Genomic DNA, 17,685 nt, shown 5'->3' on the forward strand with positions numbered 1-17,685 from the left:
CGGGGACATTTTTGAAAAGCCCAGACCAGCTGTTTCGTAGAATGCTCTTCAATCTTGAATGTATCTGACTGTTTTCTCTGTACTAGGTTCAGGTTAAACATCCTGGCGATACTGTGCCCATCTCAGTGACCCACACTGAAGCCGCTGGGTGTCACTTGTCTCATTATTCATGATTTTTGGCGAAGTGATGATTTGGTTAAAGGGAGGCCAGCAGATTTCTCCAAACTTGAAGGTGCATTCCCCCTTTGTAATTAGTTAGAAATCTCTGTGGTGATACTTTGACACTGTGTAACTGCTGTGTTGCCCACTGGTCTGTCCGAGGCAGTTAAACATTCCTGGAAGACTCTCGGTGTCAGTCGGATATGACCTCAGTGACGGCTGGGTGCCACCACAACCATGCTCGAACTTCCGCCATCTGTCTGTGTTTGTTAGCACTCTGCTGCCAAGAATTGTTCTTCCTTCTCCATACCTCCACCCTTAAAATTCTTTAGAAGGGACCTGTGCATTCTTTTTATTAATTCAATATGTTATAATGTAATCCTTCAGTTACTCACTTTGAGACTCAAATTGTTCCATGTTTGGCTGGGAGGAGGGGGAGAATCCATTCAGAGTGTCTGCTCTGTCTTTTCAATATGCCCTTATCTGATTGTGAACATTTCTCACGTTCTGGCAAAACAAGACGTTCCAGGCTCACCTTGAATTTTCCCTGCCATCAGCCATTGTTCCAAGAAGCTGTGGTTCCTTTGACTGGGGTATGGCCTTTAGAACCCAAGGTCTGGGAACTAGGTGTGCTCATTACTACTGAGGTATTACTGCTTCTAGACTCTTCCACTGGACAGAACAAGGATACATATATAAGATATTATATATGATGTGTAATAACTATGCTATATATTTATATCTTCTTAAGTGTGTATTGTGTGAGTATGTGTGTGTATATACACATACATGTAAGCAGTTCTTGTTCTAATAGGGAGTTTATATTGGCACTTCAAAATTCCAGTTCACTACCGATATCCCAGGATTTTTTCTTCCCTTCCCCCATTTCATATTTGTATCTCCCTTCTCCCACAATGAGAGCACCAAATTCCAAAGGCATTAATTTATTTATTCATTTTCTTAATCCTATAGTTCACACAAAATTGTTTTGGAATTGCCATACCAATATAACCACCTACTTCAAAGTCACTAAGCACAATTCAAGATTTCTTTCTTGTTCTTTTTGTGCCTAGAAGATACGCTCTTGAGGGTTATAATCAGATACTGAGTTCTAAGCTTTCTTGGATTCTTTTTTTTCTTCTGTGTGTTATGTTATCTATTTGATGGACCGTTAGGTTCATTCATTTCTGTATGAATCAATTTTAGGAAAATTTTTCTCTCCCTATTGATTCAATAATAAATTTTTGGAAATATAAATCAGCATAGCTCAAAAGTCAAAACCACACGAAAAGACACACTGAGAGAAGCCCTACCTCTTCCCTATCCATTCCTTGTACCCCATTCTCAACCATGCCCCATACACAGGCAGATTCCTAAGTTCCTGGTATATCCTTTCTGTTTCTTTTTGCAAAAATAAGTATATACCAGAGAATGGGAGAAAATATTTGCAAGTCATATGTCTGGGAAGGTCTGTTGTCCAGAATATATAAAGAATTCTTACAACTGAACAATAAAAAGACAATCTAAGGCAAAAACAAAGGATTTTAATAGACAGTTCTCAAAAAAGATAGACAAGTGGTCAGTAAGCAAATGAGAAAATGCTTAACCTCATTAGTCATTAGGGACAAGCGAATGAGATACCACTTCACACCCACTAGGATGATGATTAGGATTTTTTTAAATGGAAAATGACTGGTGTTGGTGAGAATGAGGAGAAATTAGAATGCTTATATCTGTTTATGGGAACGTACAGTGGTGCAGCTGTATAGAAAACACTTGACAGGGGCGCCTGGGTGGCTCAGTCCTTAAGCGTCTGCCTTCGGCTCAGGTCATGATCCCAGGGTCCTGGGATCGAGCCCCACATCGGGCTCTCTGCTCAGCGGGAAGCCTGCTTCTCCCTCTCCCACTCCCCCTGCTTGTGTTCCCTCTCTCGCTGTGTCTCTCTCTGTCAAAAAAACAAATAAAATCTTTAAAAAAAAAAACACTTTACAGCTCCTCAAAAACTTCAATGCAGTGTTACCTATATGACCCAGCAATTCTGCTCCTAGGTATATACCCAAGAGAAGAGAAAGTGTGCGCTCACCCGGAAGCCGGCACATGGATGTTTTCATTAGCATTATTCACAATAGCCAAAAAGTAGAAATAACCCAGATGTCCAGCACAGATGGTTGGAGAAACAAGATGTGGTCTGTCCACACAATGAAATATTACTGGGCCACAGAAAGGAAGGAAATACTGCTACATGGTACAAAGTGGATGAACCTGGAAAACATCAGGCTGCCTGAAAGAAGCCAGACAAAAAGGCCCACATACTGTGTGATCCCCTTGATAGGAGATGTGCATAATCAGGAAACCCATAGAGACAGAAAGTTGATTAGCAGTTTCCGGGGTTTGGGGGCAGTAGAGAGTGAGTGCTGAAAAGCACAGGGTTTCTTCTGGGGTGGTGAAGTGTTCTGGAATGAGGTAGTGTGGATGGTGGCCAAACCTTGTGGATCTGATAAAAGCCACTTACCTGCACACTTTGAAATGGTGACTTCTGTGACATATGAATTAGATCAATAGCATATAAGCATTTCTTTTCTTAGATGCTCACCACCACCTTGTTTCGTTTCGTTTTGTTTTCAATTAACTATCCTGAGCATTGGTTCACGGAGGTCTTCACTGTTCCTTTCTTACAGCATTGCACACTCACTGTACCATGCATCATCCTGCCAGTCTCGTATATACGGACACTTAAATGGTCTCCAGTATTTTTTGGTTTTAAATAATGCCTCAGTGCATACTTGTTGCACACGTTTGTGTACCACTGGAGGTGGTCTTACCCTCGATCCTGAGTGATAGTCTGGATGCGCATCAAGTTCTACGTTGATAGTTAACTTTCTTTCAACCCCTTCATGCTATTACTCTATTTTCTTCTAGCCACTTTATTTTTCTGATAAGAAATCTGCTGCCAGTTCAATTATTCTTTTGCGGACCATCTTTCTCTATGGTTGTTTTTAAGATTTTCTCCTCGTCTCTGCTGTCTGCAGTTTCATGATGCGGTTTATGTCCTTCTACTTCACAATCTCCGTGTTTCTTAAGTTGGGAGGAATCACGTCTTAGCAGTTCCAAAAGTCTTAGCTTTTTTCCTTTTTCTGAAAACTGCTTTTCTGTCTTTGGTTGTCTCTCTTTCTAGAACTCCTAGGTAAATGTATCTTGGACCTCTTTATTTCACCTTGCTTTCTCTTACCCTCATTTTCATAGTTTCTACCTCCTTGTCTGTCTTTGCTACATTCTGGAAACTTCCTTGATCTTTCTTACATTAAATTATTTTCATGTTAGGTCTGTCTCATCTGATGTTTAACCTCACCTTTGAATTTTTTATTCCAATTGCTACATTTTTCATTTGTGGAAGTTCCGTTTGCTACTTTCAAAATCTTCCTTTTCTCTTTCACATCATTCTATTTTTTGTTAGAATTTCCATTTATCATTTGTTCTCATAACTTTACACTTCTTTATTTCACAGTGTCTCTCAGATTACTCCATTATCTCAAATTCAGGGGTGTGAAGCCTGCTTTTTAATATATTGGCTCTTCCTAATGGTGGCTGCATTTTGTCTGCATGTGAGCTCATCCTCATTAGTAATCATTTTTCACATTCATGGATTATAGACATGTTGCTATGGAATGGTTTTGCCTTTCTTTGGGCCATTGTTCCAATGGTTTTATTGGACTAGAACTGGTTTAAATTAATTTTTCAGGTTAAGGAGTACTACAGAACACAGGTGGTACTTCTTTGTCCCTTTGATCTTTGTTATTTTCTGGCACATACTACTTACCCTTTTTTTCTACCAAGCTTAGCTCTGAATTTTAAATTTCTTTACTATATTTTACCTAAATTATGTGCTTATTCCAGGAATGGGGTTCATGATAGCTAAAATCAGAAATCTAAATAGATTCTTTTTCTACTGTGGTAAAATGTATAGAACATAACCACTTTAACCATTTTAAGTCTACAATTCAGTGGCATTAACTGCATTCCTATTGTGCAACCATCACCAATATCAATTTCCAAAATGTTTTCATCACGTCAGACAGACTCTGTATGTATTAAGTAATAACCCCCCATTCCCTCCTCTCCTGCCACCCTGATAACCCCAACCTACCTTCTGTCTCTATGAACATGCAGATTGTAGATAGTTCATATAAGTGAAATCATACAATATTTGTCCTTTTGTGTCTGGCTTATTTCACTTAGCATGACATTTTCAAGGTTCATCCACCTTGTAGCACATGTCAGAACTTCATTTCTTTTATGGCTGAATACTATTCCATTGTGTATACCAGAACTTGCTAATGCATTCACCTGTTGACATATATTTGGGTTGTTTCCAACTTTTGGCAGTTGTGAATAGTGCTGCGGTGAGCATTCATGTACAGATATCTGTCTTGTTCCCTGTTTTCAGTCCTTTGGGGTAGAGACCTAGAAGTGGAATTGCTGCATCATATGGTAATTCTCTGGTTTTTTAAAAAAATACATGTTCTTAGCAAAATAAGCGGAGTCCTAGAGATGTAGCACTCAAACAGCAGAGGTGGTAGGGTCTTATCTCAGCTTGCTTCTACTTTGGATAACATTTAGGATATTCCGGCTTTAGACCAATCCTTCTCAGCCCAAATTTCCCGGTGCTTGTTACATATTGCTCAGGTGTGTGCACCATGTGCATCCAGTGTGATTTTCGATGGAACTAGAATAGTTTGATGAGTGCATGCTTGTGTATGTATTGCTTATTTTTATCGTTCCTTCAGGTGGGTGTGTGTTTGTTTAGGGTTTGGGGTGATGCCCCAATACTGTACTCGCTCCTGCTTCAGTACACTGTTGCCTGGTCTTTCTCATCACACCTCTGACTGCTGCTTAGTTTTCCTTAACTTGAAAAGCATTTACTGAGCACCCACAATGTGCTCCGTTCTGTCTAGCGGTACAGTAAAACAGGGGTCCCAGTCAGTGAGACAGGCGGAGGAAAGATGATGGCGCAGATGTGGGGAGGGCTGAGCAGAGCCATGCACGGTGCTCATGGAGCTCCGCTCCCAACCCAGAGGGCACCCACTCACTCGGCACACTGGGCTGCAAAAAACAAACACTCATTTAGGCTCCAGCAAGTGACGGGACATTCATTGCACAAGCAGAAGTGGAGATAAGGAAGGCAGGACTGAAGAGAATGTTGTTCCATCCAGGTAGAGGAGTGCTTGGTCTAGTTAGCCACCGTGAGCCTTATTGATGTCAAAAGGCAGATCATACTCTTTTGTAAGTGAATACATAAAAAATGTATTTTACCCATGTTTTCCCAGGTATCTAGAGCAGGTGTAAGGGAAAGAAAGCATCCTTTGGGGGATCCAGGAGGGAAAGAAATGATTTTTTGGATGCCTCGCAATGAAGAAGGAATAAGCCACATCTGAGAGACCTGGGTTGAAGTCTCCTGCTTCCATAGATGTCATTTTGGAATTCTAGGATGGTCCATCAGGAGCAGAACATGAGGCTGCATTTTGATGGTCTTTCTCTGCTCAGCCAGAGAGGGGTGGGGGAGTAGGTTAGGAAGGCAGCCCCTTTGGCTGTGCCTCTTGGCCCATTTTCCTCTTTGGTTGCCCTGAATTTATTTATTCCTGGAATATACTTTAAAAATAAATGCGGAATTTCTTGTCACAGGCAATGGAAGGGCCCAGGTGCAGGCGGTCTTCAGACACAGCTAGGCCCACATACTTGACTTCATCAGAGTGGGTTTCTTTCCATGACGGGCTCGTCTGTCCTCTAGCTTGTTTCCTTTCTCAAGCAAGGTCTCAAGTGGTGACCAGACAGCCACCAGTAACTCCAGCCTTACATCCTGCCTCTGCCCAGGGCACATGCCCCATCTGCTCTGTGGGGGATGCTGTTGGCCAGTGTGAGGAGCACCCGGGAGAGTAGGAGTGGGGTGGGCGCATCCCAAGGACCGTCCCTGATCCTGCTGTTGTGGCCTTTGCTCAGGCTGGCATGGCCACCTTGCAACACTAGGCCACTGTTTATACTTCAATGGGTCCCAACTCTCCCGAACATGACAGGCTGGGGAACTCCTAGAGGGCAGGTGCCATGTGAGTGGTCCCCACAGTGCCCGGTGCACTGTCTTCCAGAAAGTAAGTGTGTATACACGGATTTACTCTGTATGTGCCATGCAATATGAGCTTGTATTAGGTCTAAGAATAAACAAATACACGTGTCCTAGGTACAAATAGTTCAAAATTCACGACAGAGATGTTCAATGATTAAAGAATCTTCTTTTATTTCACATGATCTACGGCTTTATCTTTTTGTGTACCTTGCTTGCTTAAAGTAAGATACCTCTTAATGCGTAAATCAACCCCTTTCGAGTAAAAGTTAGATACAACACAGCCTTGAAAACATAAATGAGCAGTAGGGATCCTTGTACACTCATGCCCCCAGGGAAGTGACTATTTTATGTGAGAGGCAGTAGAGGCCAAGGGTAAGGTTCATTTAAAATGTGTAAAAGTAATAAAAGCACTCATGGATTGAGAGACCATCTGAAAGGACTGTTCACTTTGTTGGTGATGCTGACGTGGGAGCATTGTTTCTTCGCGGGGAAAACAGTTCGACGCTGTCCGAGTGGCTCCTGCCTGTGCTGTCTCAGCAGACAGGCCCATTATTTTTCGGTGGAACGTGCAGTGCTTGAGCCTCTGTTCTCTCTCCGGCACACAGAACCACAGCAGAGAGAGAATCGGGACATTTCAGAGACAAGACAAAACCAGATTATTCGGCTGTCCTGCCGCTTTGGCCCAGCACAATCCTCTGGACAAAAGTCCCTCTTGTGAGGCACATCTTTAAACTGTGTGACGCCTCTAACCCCTGTCTGTGTGGGAGAATCTGCGCGTGTGGGGAAAAGAGCTGCACGTTGCAGGATGGCGGCTGCAGAGGCCGGGTTCTTCTGGCCAGGGAGTCTGTTTCCTTAGCATTCTGGAAGGTCACTGGAGGTCTTAACCGGCTAGACCATTTCTGTTCCATGGGTGCCACCGTCCTGGTCGGAAGCCTTCCCAAGCCTCTAAGCTCTGCCCTTTACCCCAGCGCGGCTTTTGTGTCCAAGCATGGAATCTGGGCACATCGGGTTGAGAGGTGTGGAAGTGAGCATCTTTATTTCCCTGTCGTCCTGCCATCGTAGCCTGTTGTAAGTGGTCCTCAGCGTAACTTTCTGGAGTGCAGGTCACCTGAAAGGCCAGTCTTCGGCCCTTCTGCCTGAATAGCCATTGATTCTTCCCCTGGAATCCATCATGAGCACTTCCCCAGAAAAACTGACGATTCGGATCGTTAAATCCCCAATTAGTCTGTATAATCGACGTCCTGTTGTATCCCATAAACGTGACACATGCCGTGGGGCACAGTGGGCTTCTTGCTCGGGCCCCGTGGCTCCTCCCTCCTGGAGTTCCCGTGCGCGCCCTCCTGGCTCTGTGCCCTCCTCACTTGCCGGCTCCGCAGGGCCTCGGCAAGACGGCGCCCTTGACTCTGTGCCCGCTCCCTGTTTTGTGGCGGCTAGCCTGGCCCAGCCGGGGAATTTCCATGGAACCGCTCTCTCTCTCTTTTTTTTAACTGGGACAGAAGTAGAAATGACACATAGATAAAACATGAGTCAACCTGAATGTACATGCCCTCCCCCCGCGACGGTGGCCGCCTGTGGGAAAGCCGGACTCGAGCCCACGCTTATCTGACCCCATGCCTGTACCCGCCATTCAGAAAAGCAGCAGCAGTCGAACTTCGGTGAGCTACCCAAGGTCTTCAGCGGGTTAGTGGGCCAGGCCAGCCAGTTCCTTACCGGACCGTTGTTTGCCCCGCTTTCTATCAGGTGTTGGGGAAGAGAGGTCACACGGGTATGAGAATGAGTAGGATACATCTGGAGTGGGCCCTGCCCTGGAATGTGTGAAGTCCCCCATGATGGTGTGTTACAGGAGTAATCTGGGGCCGGGGTGCACATAAACGACCCAGGGGGTGGGCGGAAGAGCTCATCTGGCTGTGGAGGCATTTGAGATGCACCTTAAAGGTTGGGTGGAAGCAGGATTTGGAGATGAGGGAGAATATCCCAGGTGAGAGATGGGGCCGGGGCGGCAAGCAGGGCAAGTGGCCCCATTTACTTGGAACAAAGGGCAGGAAGTAAGTGTGCAGGACGAGCCAGGTGACAGAGGAGCTTGGAGGGACCTCGGAGTGTGTTCTGTGTCATCATGGAAGGGTTTGGAAACAGGGAGCTCTGCAATGCCAGCTGTGTTCTAGGAAGATGGGTCTGGTGTGCAGAGGGGGAGCTGGGGGCTCAGCTTCAGGATTGTGTTTCCTCAGACACAGGAAGGGAAGCTGCCCTGTTTCTTGCAGATTTTGCTTTTGTATGCTAATGCGCATTATTGTGAATTCTGAGAAGAGGGAGAGTTCCTAAATTTATTTGACCACAAAACCTCTTTTTCCCAGTAACTGGTGCCTAGTAAGCCCTCCGTGTTTGTGTGTGGACAAATAAGCAAGCGGGACACCAGTACTCCACAGAATATGGTTCATGAGCACTGCTTTCTCCAGGGGGAAGAGCAGTGATGGGCTTTGGTCATTACCCAGGGAAGAAGGAGCGCTTGCTGACGCTGAGCTTCAGCTGGCCGAAGACGGAAAGCCGGCCATTGACACTGAGCCCCAAGCACAGGCCCCAGCAGGCTCAGAGGGGCCCCGCAGGCTGGCTGTCCTCTCTTCCCGGCCGGAAGTGGGCTCTGCCCTCCTGGTTTCCTCTTGTGGCTCTCCCCCACCTTCTAAACCCGAAATCTGTGATCCAGGGGGCTGTGTCAGGGAAAGGGGTAAAGATGAGGGCGAGGCCGCCCCTCAGGGCATCACCTGGAAGCCCCCCACCCCCATCCTTTATTTCCCCTGGAATGTATCACTGCTGTGGTAGCAACTTTTCCCTCATTAAACCCTCGGCTCCCCGAAACCTGCCTGGGTAAGCTCACCCACAGTCACCTCTTAATCTGTTCTTGTTGCCTCTGTGTGCGGTGGAAATAAGGAAACTGATTTGGGGTGAGACCGATGCTGGCCTCTACCCATTTCTCTTTGATTTTCCGTCACGTTTCTCTCTGGTCTTTGGTTTTGTTCATCTCTTGACGTGCTGTGTGAAAATCAGGCGAGCCAGAGAAAATGGCCTGGGGGGTGACTGGCTTGCTCCAGAGGACGCGTGTGGTTCACGGCAGCTCTGGGGCCGCGGCCCAGTGCTTGTCCTGCTGTACCTCACATCCTTCCTTGACAGTGCCTGCTTTTCCAGAAGCTTCCTGCTTCCATTATAAAGATAGAAGAGCCCCCTCCAAATGTTGAGGAAAGGTAAGGAGCAATTTCAAAGGCCCAGACTGGAGGTAGCTGCACATTTTGCATTTAGCGAAAGCCCATTTGCAGTTTTTCCTCATATGCGGCTTAAAGCGCGTGCATTACACAGTTCATTTATGCCTTTATCATAATTAGGTGCGAGTAAGTTGCTGCTGGAAGTTGCTTGTCTGCGCTATTATGGTGTTTGCCTTTTCTCTGTTCCTGCTTATCTTCTTACACCATTTCATCTTATTGGCTTCATGTCAGATCTTTTAAATGGTTGTAATATTCTCCTTTCTGAGATCAACGGTGGAGGGGGGCGCAGACTATGTCAAAAATTCAGGGAAATGAAGAAATGTGCATATATACGTACGCACTTAGGGAGACGGCACCGAAGTCACGGAGAGGTTGTGCAGAGATGGGATGACGTAAGGTTAGCCACTCGGAGCGTTTCCTGCTCCTGGAACTCAGGATGGTGTGTGTGCGGGCGCTGCACAGATGGGGACTGCCTGCTGCCGCGAGGCTCACGGAGGGCTGTCAGATGGCGGAGGCGGGCCTTCGAGGCTCGCTCCTGCACACGCGGGTGCTCCCCCAAGTCTACTTCACCGTGATGTTTTGCTGGAGGGCAGACTGACAGTGGGAATCTGCGAGAAGCACAGTGACGTGGGCTGACAGCTCCAGCCCTTCGGGTAATTAAAATCTAAATGGAATGGTGAGAGAAGTCCATACAGTCTGATTGGTTAATTTACCTGCTTTTTGAGAATTTCAGTGAGACTCCTGCCATCACTTGAACTTTTAAAAAGAAATCGTAAGTCTCCAAAAGTGCGTATGTTTTGTGGTCTAAGTGCCTGGGGAGACTGAACCCATTGTGCGTGGGTGTTGGTGACGGGGACGCCGGTGTCAGGCCCGCACTGTGTGCCGCCTGTCAGTCCATTTGTGACGCACGTGTCTCTTGGAAATCTCACAATCGCTGATCACTCACCGTTACAGAGCCTGTGCCGAGGTGACCCTCAGAGCCCAAGGGGTCAAGGATATTTTTCCGGTAACAGAGTGAACCATCAGGCATGGCGGGGGGTGGGATGAGCCTCGTTTCTCCCCCAGTCTCGCCGTCTCTTTGGCAAAGCTGGTGTTTGTGGCTGTGAGGGAGGGACCCGGATGGAGCAGGGAGTCCTTGTACTGGGGTGCACGGAGAGCATGTGTTCTAGCAAACGCTCTCTCCCCGCCACCAGCTCCAAGTTACGGAAGTTGGTAAAGCGCCCTCAGGAGCTTAGCATTGAGCCGCATTGCAACTCACTGGTCCTCACACTCCGTGTGCACCTTCTACCTGGAGCACTCCGTCAAAAAGCCTGGCATGGCCAGGTGTATTTGGGATAACTATCCATTTGGTAGATATTTAGATATTTACCTTTTTCTTTATTTTGCAACCTACTGTCTGTTCATTTATTTATCCCCCAGCACCTCCACTAAATGAGATCAGAGCCAAACTCTGACAAATCTGTCCTGTTACTTTTTAAGCATTCTGGTAGAAAAAGGGATTATTTGTTCTCCTGCTGCCCTTGTCTTTAAAGACAATTAAAATTTGACTGTTCACGTGTGTTATAGACAAATCAGTCATTTTAAGCAATTCCTAGGTAAGGTTTAACATGGCCTCAAACAGTCACTTAGAGCCTGGCTCGGGATTATTCATATTTTCCTTTATTACACACTTTGCCTCTGTGTGTGTGTGTGTTTGTATGCATGTATGTGCACACACACATTGTATTTCTAGGAAAAACATTGAAGAGCAATTTTTTACTGAATTATTAGGTATTAAAGAAATTTAACAATATACCTCCCAAATTCTGTATACTTCATGTTATCTTCCATCTGATGGAAGAGGAAAAGTTACAGATGATAGGTGGGTAGGTAGACAGACATTGGATTTTAGCCTCTCCAGCAATTCCTGATTTGGGCACAGACGTACATTTGCCACACCAAGTTTCTCCCCAGGCCCGAGTACCAGATGGCATTTCTCCATTTCAGTGATTCTCCTAGGCCCAAAGGCTCACACGCCTAAGGCAGCTCTCCATCTAAAATCACTACCGTCATCCCTTAACAAACCAACTACAACATAATCAATTGGCTTCTATCAAATGACTCCTGAAGTAATACAGAAAACAGAGTCAGTGTGTTGCATGGACCCCATATATACATTATCTTCAGGCTTATCGTTTTGAATCTAATCTGGCACTAAATGAAAATCAAACACCTGATAGCATTAAGTCTCTGATTTCTTTCCGTTGTCTCGTGGGCAAGTGTCTGTTTCAAGTCACCATCCATCATGCATTCAGCTAATGTTTATTGAGCCTCGGCTCTCTGCTGGGAGCTGTGCATGACCGCAGGGCGACTCCAGCGTGAGGTGTCCAGCTCTGAGGCTTTCTGTCCCAGAGGAGACCGGAGGTGTCCTTACAGCCAGCACGGAAGGAGCCTGCGACAGGCTTCCGGAGGCGAGGGCTGGGGGTGCCCCGGGTGCCCCGGGGGCAGGACAGGAGGTGGCATCGGAACCGGCCCCTGGGGGCGTGTGGATGTGGTAAGAAGGAAGTCGGGCTCTTGTTGGAGTGCCGCCAGCCTCCTTAACCAGGCTCACAAGCACTCGTACATGACCAACTGTCATAGTAAAAACACGAGTCATGCCTTGTATTTCCAGCTCTGAGGAGGGAGAGACGAAGACAAGCAACAGACGTTCTCAGAGTGACTTTGCACACGTGGGAGCACGCATGCACACACCACTCGCCTGCGCTCGGGCTCTGTGGTCGCCACGGGAAGATGAGAGGCTTAGGGCTCCCAGATTCGGATCAAACTCCCAATAAAGCCGAAACAGCTTCTGTTGCCATTCTGGCTTCTGTTTCAGGGCCCGAGGGTTCATGGTTTGGTGCGGAATTCGTAGTCTCGGAGGCGTCCCCTTGTCGGCCGGGGCCGGCAGCGTTTCCTTTGCTGGGTCTCAGACCCGCCGCTGCAGGTGCTGCCTTCCCGCCCCAAACTCAAGGGAGGTCGGGGGTCCCGGGAGCAGTGAGGGCGCCTCGCCTGTGTGCTCCATCTCCACACCGCGGCGTCTTGGAATACTCGGGCCACTGGGTGCCTCTGGGAACGCCGTCCATGAGCCTGGGCTCTACAGAAAGCCTTCCTTCTTCCGCCGGCCCGATTCGTCTGCTCACGTTTCCGCACACACAGCTTCTCGCTGCCTCCTTCCTCCTTCCATGGACACACCCATGTCCCTGACAGTGTTATATTTCACTTCCTTTCCGATTGATCTGTGGGCATAGAATTATCCTTCTGCCCGTTATTATTACAGCATTCGATGCAATCCTCATTAGCCCACTAACTCGTGACTATTACTATCATTGCTAATACAGTGGCTGTTAACTAAATATGAATAATTCATGCTATCACTAATATAATTACTGTCATTAACCATACTTCCACTTGCATAATCTGTCTTTGCTGCCTCATCTCCCTCTACTTCCCTTCACCTTCTCCCTGCCTGTGTTCCCCGCGGATCCCAGGAGCCGGGCTTCTCCCCCGGGCCAGAGTGAAAGTGTGCCAGCGACCAACCAGCACTTAGTTCGTCTGCAGAGCAGAGGCAAGGCATGCGGGGCCACTGGCTTCGCGGCTCACGCGGGTACACCAGCGTCACCAGCATCGCTCTTGTCCTGAAGCGGACTCTGCCTTTGCTGAGGCCACAGGGCCCCCCTGCTGTTGCAGGTCCCAAGTCAGAGAGGCCGTGGGCCCTGCCCGCCCTGCCTCCAGCGATGGCAGACGGCAGGTGGAGGGAAGACTGGCGGCATCAGAGGGACCGGAGTTCCTCCCTTACTCCTCCTGGCAAACCGAAAGAGTTTGTGGACACTGTCAGTGAAATCAGGGCATTGATCAAAATATCATGTGTGTTTTATGCTCCATAGATTCTGTTTCTAAGAGCATCAGCATCTCGAGTGTTTAAAAAGTCTGATTTAGGGGCGCCTCGGTGGCTCAGTCGGTTAAGCGTCTGCCTTCGGCTCAGGTCGTGATTCTGGAGTCCCGGGATCGAGCCTGCCGTTGGGTTCCCTGCTCTTCGGGGAGCCTGCTTCTCCTTCTCCTTCTGCTCTTCCCCCAGCTCACGTTCTCTCGCTCACTCTCTCTCAAATAAATAAATAAATAAATAATCTCAAAAAAAAAAAAGTCTGATTCATCAACTGTATGCTGCTGTGTGGGGTCCCACGGGGCAGTTAATGGCTGCGGGCTTGAAGGGACCTACAGTCGGCTTGGGGACCCTACGGTGTAATTGGTGAGGACTTGCTACAGGTCAGGCTGCACACACACCTCACATCTCAGATAGATTTGCCCCTTAGGCAGGTCACAGTCCTCCAGGGGGAGGAGAGCAAAACGACAATTAGAGCCACGGTCAGGGCGTGTCAGCCCAGGAGTGGCGCCTCATTAGCCAAGGGAGGGGCCAGGTCTGGGAGAGCTCTACAGAGGAGGCAACAATTAGCTGGCTTTTCTGGAGGCAGGAGTGCAGCAGGGACGGCTGGGTGAAAGGACAGTGCAGCCAGAGGGAACCCTGTGCAGACGGGGAGCCTCCCAGGAAAGGGGATGAGCCCCCCACAGCTGCTGGGCGGGGGTCTGGGATCAGGAGGGGAAGATCGTGCCATGCATAACCGAGACTTCCGGACTTTATTCTGCAGGTCACAGTAATTCATTAGGGAAGGATTTTAAAACTAGGAGTGTTTCAGGAAGGTGGTTCTGGCTGCAGCGTGTGGGCCAGCGTGACGGAAGGCTTTTAATATGTCGGATGCAAGGTCCTAGGACTTGAGCTAAGAGAGCAGCAGTGAGGGTGGAGGGAGGGACGCACTGCGAGTTTGGGGGAGATTGTAGAATCCACACATATTAATTTATGGGGCTAGAGAGAGGGCAGCGTCTTCCGTGACTTTCATGTTTCCAGCCTGAGTGGCTGCTCGGGTGATGTTCCCAGGGGTCGGGATGACACAGGAGCAGGTTCGGGGTTGGAGGGGCAGGACGGGAAGAACGACGAGATAGTGGATTCCGCTATGACACACTGAGTTTTAGATCCCAAGATGGAAATTTCCAGAAGGCATACCGGCACCTAAGCTACCAGGCTGGCGCTGGAGACGGAGATTTGGTAGTCGTTACTTTAGGGTGGTTTTGATGACCCCAGAGAAGATAGCCCAAGGAGAGGGTGGTGGGAGGGTGTGTGAAGGACGAGCCAACACTGAATAGTGAAGAAAGAGGACAGATACTAGTGGAAAGCAATAGGTGGTGAGTGTCCAACAGCTACAGCATAAAGCAGGGGCTCTGGAGCCCCGAATGAAAAGGCGGGAAGGCCCTTTGCAGAAGTAAGGAAGGCTCTGCAGCGGCTTGAGTGCCCCCTGCGGCAGTCCCAGGAACTGCAGGCAGGTGCGCAGCACAGTCCCCGGCCTCAGGAGAAGGCGGCAGAGACCAAGAAATTTCAGCTCAACTTCCTGCTTCCTGTCGCTGAGATATAAATAAGACGCTGTGGGAACAGAAAGTTTCTTTTTTTCTATCTTATTAGAAGAGTAATAAATGTTAACTGTAGAAAAATGAGAAAATACAGTTAAGCAAAAAGAAGATAGCCGTAACTCGCAACTCTATAGCCCAGGCTCATGACGGTTAACACTTTTCACACGGTTTCATGCAAATAGAAAAGTAAACATTTTTAGCAAAACAGGATTATACCATAGATACTATTTTGTAAGCTTTATTACTTAATATTTCATTATTTATACAGTGTTAATGATCTACTGTATCGTTTTAAATAGCTGCCTCGTTTGCTTTCTTAAGCAAACTTATCCTAATTTGTCAACCTAGCTCTTAACTGTTGGACATTTAGATTGTCTCCAGATTTTCACCATTACAGACAGAATGGTGAATATCCTTTTAGCTCCATCTGTGTGAACATCAAAATTATCTCTTTACAATAAATTCCTAGAAGTGGAGCTGTTATGTTGAAGGATGTTGTAATCAAGCTTTTGAGTTACAAGAAATAGACACCCATACAGACTTGCTAGCTCCAGTATAAAAATGGGGGCAGGGGGCTCATAGGAACAAAAGGAAATGGGGGGGTCTCACAGAACTCAAGAACAAGATACCCCAGGGTGAGAAGTCAGAAATACCAACTCCCTGGACCCAGAGCAATTTTCCAGCTACTCAGGAGCCATGTGACCTCTCACCGGTGCTCTCTGCTCCCCCCTCTCTTTCATCAGCCTCTTCTGCTTCCTTCTTTTGCCACCAGACTCAATTTTATATCACAACCACACAGCTTTGGTGGCTGATAGTCATGTCTGTCTCTTAGATAAAGTGATGGGCAGATTCTTACAGTCATGAGTCCTGGCCGGTTACCTTTGGGCAGTCCCAGACCTGGGGGTTGAGAGAGGGGTTTCGGTCAGTTGTGGATTAGTGAGAATTGACTGTGGGCTTTTCCTCCCAAATCCACAGTCTGTGGCATCGCGTTTGCAGCTGAAGATCTGCCATGGCCGGAGTGCTTGCACCTTGGAAATCGGCGAGTACTATGGATCAGGGCTGGTGGTTCCGTGTTTATCAGAAAACTACTGGGTGTCACATGGAATACAACTGTTAGATTCCTTTAGAAAAAGGTATGACCAGTGACTGGCATCTTTAGAGTGTTTTTGACAGGGGCACCTGGGTGGCAGAGTTGGTTAAGCGTCCGACTCTTGGTTTCGGCTCAGGGCTCAGGCCCTGATCTCAGGGTCATGAGATCGAGCCCCAAGTTGGGCTCCGTGGTCAGCACAGAATCTGCTTAAGGCTCCCTCTGTCCCCCACCCTAAAATAAATTTAAAAAATAAATCTTTAAAAAGGAATAAAAGAATGTTTTTGACAACTTAATTCCACGAAAACACTGTAGATGTTACTTTATTCTAGCATTTCATGCTGCAGAGAAGAAATCTGGAGGATTTGGGGCTTTGGGTTTTGGTTTTGTTTTCTTCTGGTTGATACCACGTTTCATCTATCTGGACTCTTTGTCAGTTTTATTTATTTGTCCCCGAAGCTCAGATTTTTTGCCGGGATATGACTATAGTGGCTCTCTCTTTCTTGGTACTCGGTCCTTTTTATTTAAAGATACAAATCTTTGTTCACGTTGGGGAATTTTTCCACATTGTTAATTTGATTGATGTGTTTCTCTCGCAGACTATTTTCACCTTCTGGCATTCCTATTATGCTCACACCAGATCTGTTGGATCAGTCTTCCATTTTGCTCATCTTCTCATCATAGCTCATTTAATCTGCTGTCTCTAAATTCTAGGAAAAACTCTCAATTCCAGCCAAATTCACTGATCTGATTTTATGCACTATCCAGTCTGTTCTTTGGGGCTTCTGTTGCATTTTTATTTTTGGCAATTTGTATTCTCATCAAAAAACCACCTTTCTGATCTAAGATCTTTCTGTTTTCATATTTATAGTATGTTATCACCCCTTCTCAATGGGGCTTTTGTTCGATTCAGATTTTGATTCATCTGAATCAATTTGATTTGGAAATTTCCTGAAGTGTTCTCTTTCAAAGAGGGGATATTTCTTCATAGTCTTTAAATTAGTTGATCTCTTTCTTATGGACTTTTTCCATTATGGGCTTCATTATTAGGATTATTTAGCTTTTATTTTGTTGCATTAATGAACGTGTAGATTGCAGTGAGGTATCTACATTTCACCCTAATGGGACAAAGGGAGTTTTTATTTCAAGGATAATAGAATTCTTTCCCCCTTTAGTTTTAACAGTCCAGGGGTTGCTGGGGCCCTGCTCCTCTCTCTCCTGTGCTCACTGTACTCAGGAAGTTCTCAAAGTGGGGTACCCCAGCCAGCTGCATCAGCATTGCCTGGGCCCATGTTAGAAGTGCAGATTCTGACCCCACCCCAAATTTACTGGAGCAGAAACTCTGGAGGCAAGGCCTGGGGATCTGTGCCTTAACAAGCCCTCTGGTGACGGAGATGCCCTTCAGAGATGGGGAGCTGCTCATCTACTGTCACCTGATTTCTGTCCCTAGCAAGTTCACACCGTGTGAGTTTATTTTCAGCCCCTTGTGCCAACACCAGTGCTCTGTCCGGAGGAGGTCACAGATGGGGCCCACAGCCCCAGCCCCACAGACTGCTCTGACGTGCTCTCTGGTACCCTGACCTGAGCGACACTGGTGT

The 17,685-nt window shown here is 47.1% G+C and overlaps 1 protein-coding gene across 4 annotated transcripts in view; it reads left to right on the forward strand.

Annotated features, from left to right (window-relative positions):
* Positions 1–17,685, forward strand: part of SDK1 (sidekick cell adhesion molecule 1) — a 616,964-nt gene that overhangs the window by 337,773 nt on the left and 261,506 nt on the right. Inside the window, exon 1 of one of the 4 annotated variants that reach the window (XM_034988285.1) lies at positions 16,054–16,133. The exons of the other annotated variants lie outside the window; for them this stretch is intronic. The gene's annotated coding sequence lies outside the window, so the exon portion shown is untranslated. Of the gene's footprint in view, positions 1–16,053; positions 16,134–17,685 lie in introns of those variants that run through there. 4 annotated transcript variants of the gene reach the window in all.

Source organism: Mirounga leonina, unplaced genomic scaffold, assembly GCF_011800145.1.
Source record: "Mirounga leonina isolate KUSES-001 unplaced genomic scaffold, KU_Mleo_1.0 Mir_454, whole genome shotgun sequence".
In the NCBI taxonomy this organism is placed as follows: domain Eukaryota; kingdom Metazoa; phylum Chordata; class Mammalia; order Carnivora; family Phocidae; genus Mirounga; species Mirounga leonina.